This window comes from Hyaena hyaena, unplaced genomic scaffold (genome assembly GCF_003009895.1).
Source record: "Hyaena hyaena isolate Hyena2069 unplaced genomic scaffold, ASM300989v1 scaffold_296, whole genome shotgun sequence".
NCBI classification, from domain to species: Eukaryota; Metazoa; Chordata; class Mammalia; order Carnivora; family Hyaenidae; genus Hyaena; species Hyaena hyaena.
In genome coordinates, this window is record NW_024080931.1 from 1861034 (window position 1) to 1867146 (window position 6113).

Below are 6113 nucleotides of genomic sequence, written 5' to 3' on the forward strand. Positions count from 1 at the left end.
CTCAACTGAACTGAGCCCCCGAGCGCCCCTGGCTTTATCTTGCTTTTCATTCCTGAAATGTACGTGACAGCGGCGTCCCTTTCGTTGGCGGGCGGCTGGGGCGTGTGGACGACAGCACAGAACCGTGTAAGTTATCACCCGACGGAATGTGCTTCACTCCGTGGTGGTCGGACCCTCGCCTCCTCCCCAGCCCCCCCGGAAACCATTGATCTTTGTTGCTGTGATTTCTGAAATCCTTCTCCCGAGGTCACACAAAAGGAATCCTGTATTACGTGGCTTTTCAGACTGGCTCCTCTCACCGAGCATTTGAGACCCAGCTGTAAGCTGGGGGTGCACGGGGGGCCGTTCCTTCCGGCTGCTGAGCGGTTGTGGGGCCCCCACAGCGGTGCTCATCCGCAGGACACATCAGGGCTGATTCTAGGGCGCGGCGATCACCAGCCGCGCTGCCACCCACACGCGTGTTCAGGGCTCGTGCAAACATCCGTGTTCATTTCTCTGGGTCAGATCCCTAGGAGGGCCAGGGTAGCTGTTTAACTTTGCGAGAAACTGCGATCAGTTTCCCAAGTGACAGCACCAGTGTGCATCCCCCCCGCACCCCAGTGATGAATGAGAGGTCCAATTGCTCTGTATCCACGCCAGCACTGCGTATTGTCAGTATTTTTAATTTTAGCCATTTTAAGGCGTGTGCGTCTCATTACGGATCTCGTCTGTGTCTCCCTGATGGACCGGCGGCCTTGAACACTCGTGTGCATGCATGCGACATCCGTGTGTGCTCCTTGGTGAAGCGGCTGGCCTTTTAGTGCCTCGTTTTCCTATCGCCATGTTTAGAAAATTCGCTGTGCGGGCTGGACGCGAGTCCTTTATGGGCATGAAGCTGGCAGATGTTTTCTCCCAGCCGCAGGTTGGCTTTCCATCCCCTTAACTGTCTTTCCTGGAGCAAAGGTTCTAAATTTCGATGATGGTTCAATGTATCAATTTTTTTAACTTTATGGTCTAGGTCTTTGGCATTTTAGCTGAGGTGTTTCATCTGAGAATTGTTGGGCAAACCTGATCTTTTCTTCTGGGGGTTTCATTGGTTTACATGTAACATTTAGAGCTATGACCCACGTGGAGTTCATTCCTGTATGAAAGTGGAGGTTCTGGGGCCCCGGGTGGCTCAGTCGGTTAAGCGTCCGACTTCGGCTCAGGTCATGATCTCACGGTTCGTGGGTTCGAGCCCCGCTTTGGGCTCTGTGCTGACTGCGAAGCCTGCGTGGGATTCTCTGTCTCCCCCTCTCTCTCTCTCAAAAACAAATAAATAAACAGTTAAAAAAAATAGTTAAGCATAAAATACTGCTAAGAAAAACAAAAGAACGGATGAATAGACTGGGTTATTCGTCCGAAGGAACACTGCGGCGGCCGCGAGGACTAACGACCACAGGGACACGCAGCATTCTGTGTCACACAGAGTGAGCCGAGTGCTAGACAGAAACGGCTCACCACAGTTCGTCTTGTGCAACCCTACTCACATAAAGTTCAAAAATGGAGAAAAGAAAACACGAATTTTAGGGTAGCTTAATTCAGCTGTACATTTGTAAAGAAAAGCAAGGAAGTGGAATTCAAAAAAATTAATTAAAAAAAACCTAACTTGAACTTAAATAACAAATTTTTATTTATTTTAATGTTTATTTTTGAGAGAGAGAGCACAAGTGGGGGAGGGGCAGAGAGAGAGGGAGACACAGAATCCAGAGCAGGCTCCAGGCTCTGAGCTGTCAGCACAGAGCCCGACACAGGTCTTGAACCCACAAGCTAGGAGATCAGGACCTGAGCTGAAGTCAGACGCTTAACGACTGAGCCACCCAGGCGCCCCTTAAATAAACAAATCTTTAAAAACTAACTTGAACTTAAATAAATTTTAAAAACTAACTTGAATTTAACGAACTATAGAAATGACCCCTGAAAGTATAGTCTTAAAACTAACTTGAATTTAAAGACATAAAGTTAAAAAAACAAACTTGAATTTAAATAAATAAATTCAGGAACTCCTGGGTGGCTCAATCGGTTGGGCGTCCAACTTCAGCTCAGGTCATGATTTCGCAGCTCTGAGTTTGAGCCCCGCATTGGTTTCTGTGCTGACGGCTCGGAGCCTGGAGCTGCCTCAGATCCTGTGTCTCCCTCTCTCCCTCCCCCTCCCCCACTGGTGCTCTGTCTCTCTCTCGAAAACAAATACACATTAAAACATTGTTTTAAATAAATTAAAAAAGAAAAAACTTGAATTTAAATAAATTTTAAATACTAACTTAAGGAGCGCCTGGGTGGCTCAGTCCATTAAGCGGCCAACTTCAGCTCAGGTCATGATCTCATGGTTTGTGAGTTTGAGCCCCGTGCCCGGCTCTGTGCTGACAGCTCAGAGCCTGGAGCCTGTTTCAGAGTCTGTATCTCCCTCTCTCTCTGACCCTCCCCTGCTCGCTCTGTCTCTCTCTCTCTCTCTCTCTCTCCTAGAAATGAAAAAAAATAAAAATTAAAAAAATTTTAAAAAATGTAGGGGTGCCTGGGTGGCTCAATTAGTTAAGCATCGACTTCAGTTCAGGTCATAATCTTGCAGTTCGTGAGTTCGACCCTCATGTCGGGCTCTGTGCTGACAGCCAGAGCCCGGAGCCTGCTTCAGATCCTCTGGCCCCCTCTCTCTGTCCCTTCCCTGCTCACTCACTCTCTGTCAAAAATAAACAAACAGTAAAAATTAAAGTGTTGCTTTCTTAAAAAAATAAATACAATTTTAGAACCTAAGTTGAATGTAAATACGTAAATTTTTAAAACCTAGCTTAAATTTATTATTATTTTTTAAAATATTTTTATTTATTTCTAGGAGAGAGAGAGAGAGACAGCGCGAGCAGGGGAGGGTCAGAGAGAGAGGGAGACACAGAATCTGAAACAGGCTCCAGGCTCTGAGCTGGCAGTCAGCACAGAGCCCGACGCGGGGCTCGAGCCCATGAACCGCGAGATCATGACCTAAGCAAAAGTCGGACGCTTAACCGACTAAGCCACCCAGGCGCCCCAAAACCTAGCTTAAATTTAAATACATTAAAAAAAAGAACAGCAAGGAGGCAAGGAAGGACATTACATAAGCGAATCAATTCACAGAGGACACGGCGATCTCAGCATGTATGCGTGAGACACAGAAAAGCAAGATATGAAAGGCGGGAAAGGAGAAATCCACAGATCCACAAATCCGCTTCAAAACGTGGACACCCCTCTGGAAACACCACCATCAACCGCAGAGTCACATCAATATGGTGATGGGACTTTTGGTAAAAACAACGACAATTCAGCTGAGAGATGACAGTCTTTTGACTGACTGATTGAGAGAGAGAGAGAGACAGAGAGAGAGATCACGAGCGGGAAAGGGGCAGAGAGGAAGCAATGACGCTGGAATCATGACCTGAGCAGAGATCAAGAGTCAGGCATTCAACGGACTGAGCACCCAGGCACCCAGTGCTCACCTATTTTAAGCAGACAGAATTTTGCATTCATTTCAGATGTACAGCACGATGGTCCGACATTCGCGCCCATCGTGAAACCATCACACAATGGGTCTAGTTAACACCTGCAGTCGCAGGTGGCGACATTTTGTTCTCCCGGGATGGAGGCTTCTAAGATCTACTCTGAGCCACGTTCAGATGTGCGGTGCAGGGTCACTAGCCACGGTCCCCAGGCTGCGCCGGCCACCCTGGTACCGCTGAGGGGCCCCCGGTTAAATTTCAGCCTGGGGCTGCAGTGACATCCGGCACACGCCACCTGGTGACCATCGGAATGACTTTCTGCAGAGAGACACCTGAGTGGGGAACTGCCTGCTAGAAGGGGTTTCCCAGGACTAGCTTTGGCCAAAGCACATGAGCCACTTACACCCCTCCCCACCCCCCCCTGCTGCCCCTGTGAGCTCTCGCAAGGCTGTGTCCGTTCCATCCCCCCCCCCCCCCCCCCCCCCCCCCCCGCCTCGGCCACACCTAAGGTCCTGCCCGCCCCCAGCAAAGGCCCGAAGTCAATGCTGGGATAACAAAGCTTTTAACTGGTCACTTCTTTGGATAAGATGAGAAAGTCTCCACTGCAGGTTTTCTATCCAGGAGAACGGCCAGCACTGTTCAGGTACTTGCATACCTGTGTTCACAGCGGCATCACTCACGGCCCCAGGTTTCCATCGACCGGTCAGCGGGGCCGCCTTCGTGGGCGTAGGCACCCGGCTCTGCGGGTTTCCCGTCTTGAAATTCTCCTTAAAAAAAGTCTTTTTACACAAAGGCCCTGCCTGTGGTTTCATTTAGCTCCTGCCCGCGCCTCGCTGGACCGGCCGCGGCTGCTGCCCCTGTGTGGCAAGGGCTTGCCTACCGTCAGGGCAAGGGACCGGCCACTTCGTGCCTTGGTTTCCCCGTCAGAGCGGGAAATGCGCGTTGGAGCCTGCGGGTGTGCGCGAAGGCCAGCGAGCTTGAGAGCGGCCCCTGCTGGACGCGGCGGGCATGACGCCCAGGGGCGCCGGCTGCGTCGCGGGGCCTTCTCTTCCCCGCCACCCACCTCCTGGATCCTGCGCCCTGTTCTGCCCCCACCTGGGGCAGCCCCCGCCACGCCCGCCCGCGGGGACCCCAGAGCAGTGCCCTCCGCCGTGGATCCCCGGCTCCGGCCTTCTTCCTCCCAAGCCCGTCCTCCCCACGGCGGCCACCAGAGGGCGCCCGTGAGCAGCCGACTCAGGTCTGGCCCCCCAAGGCCCGCAGCCCTCCTGGACTCTCACCTCCCCGGGGGGAGGGGAAGAGCCCTAGTCCTCCCCGAGGCTCTCAAGGCCCTCCACGACCCGCCCTCGCCCCTCCCTGCCCTCCCCTCCTCCCTCTCTCGCCTCGTCCCCTCTGCTCCAGCCACACAGGCCTTCTCACTGTTTCCTCCAACATGTGAGCCCAGTGCTGCTGCCCCAGGACGTTTGCATGGGCTGTGCCCTGTGCCTGTAGTTTCCTTCTCGCGTGTATGGTCGTTCCCCATCCTGCTCCCCGGCTCTATTTTTCTTCATAGATTAAGTCCTGGTGAGAAGTGCTGCCTCCTATGCTATATCCGCGGTGGCTGGGACCTGGCAGAGGAGCCTTCCAGGCCTGTCCCTGATGAACAAGTCCGTGGAACGGGAGGCCATGCGGAGACTGAGAGCCTTGGACACGGCCGGTGGGAGTGTGAAATGGGCGCGCCGCTGCGGAAACGGGCTGGTGGTTCTTCAGAAAGTTAACACCGTGCTCCTGCGGTTCCCCGTGTGGCCGTGTAATCAAGCCGGAAAGCACACCCAGGTTCACTGCAGCGTGATTACCAATCGCCAAGGAGTGGAAATAGCCCGAGTGCCCACCGACGGACAGTAGAGCAGAAAGTGGCCCGTTTGTAAAATGATCACCCAGCCCCAGGAAGGAAGGACGTCCCGCCACCTGCCACCGCGTGGACGGACCCGGAGGACACCGTGCGCAGTGACAGAAGCCAGACACAGGACGCGTCCTGCGTGACCCCACCCATGGGGGCCCTAGAGCAGTCCCGTCCACGGAGACAGGGAGTAGATGGTGGGGGTGGGGCAGAGGGTGGGGAGCCGGTGCTTCTTGGCAACAGGGTCTCAGTTTGGGGAGATGGAAAGTTCTGGAGACAGATGGAGGAGTGGGTGCACGACAGTGTGACCGTGCTTGATACCTCTGAGCTGAGCAAGTAGAAAGGGCTAAACAGTACATTTCCTTCAAGGCGGCTTTATGCCCAGCGCAGAGCCCGGTGCTGGGCTTGAACTCATGACCCTGAGATCCAGACCGAGCGGAGATCAAGAGTCAGGCGCTTAACTGACTGAGCCCCTCAGGCGCCCCGTAAATGGTACATTTATGTGCACTTACCATTTTTTAGAAAGGAAAAACGTAAGACTATACTTCAGGGATCATTTCTATAGTTTGTTGCTAGAAAGGAAAACCATTGGAGGGGAGGCTGCGGAGACCCACCTACTACAGGTGGGGGAGGGGACGTGCTCCCCAGGTCCACACCCGCAGCAAGCGGCAAGCCTGGCCCAGAACCTGGCTCCTCAGTCCCCTGCCCCCAGGTAGGAGGCGCTGCCCTCACAGGAGGCTCTAGCCCGGCAGCACAGG

General features: G+C 53.5%; 1 pseudogene; it reads left to right on the forward strand.

Annotated features, from left to right (window-relative positions):
- Nucleotides 1-5890: 5890 nt before the first annotated feature.
- On the forward strand, nt 5891-5983 carry LOC120242119 (annotated as a pseudogene).
- The last annotated feature ends 130 nt before the right edge of the window (nt 5984-6113 follow it).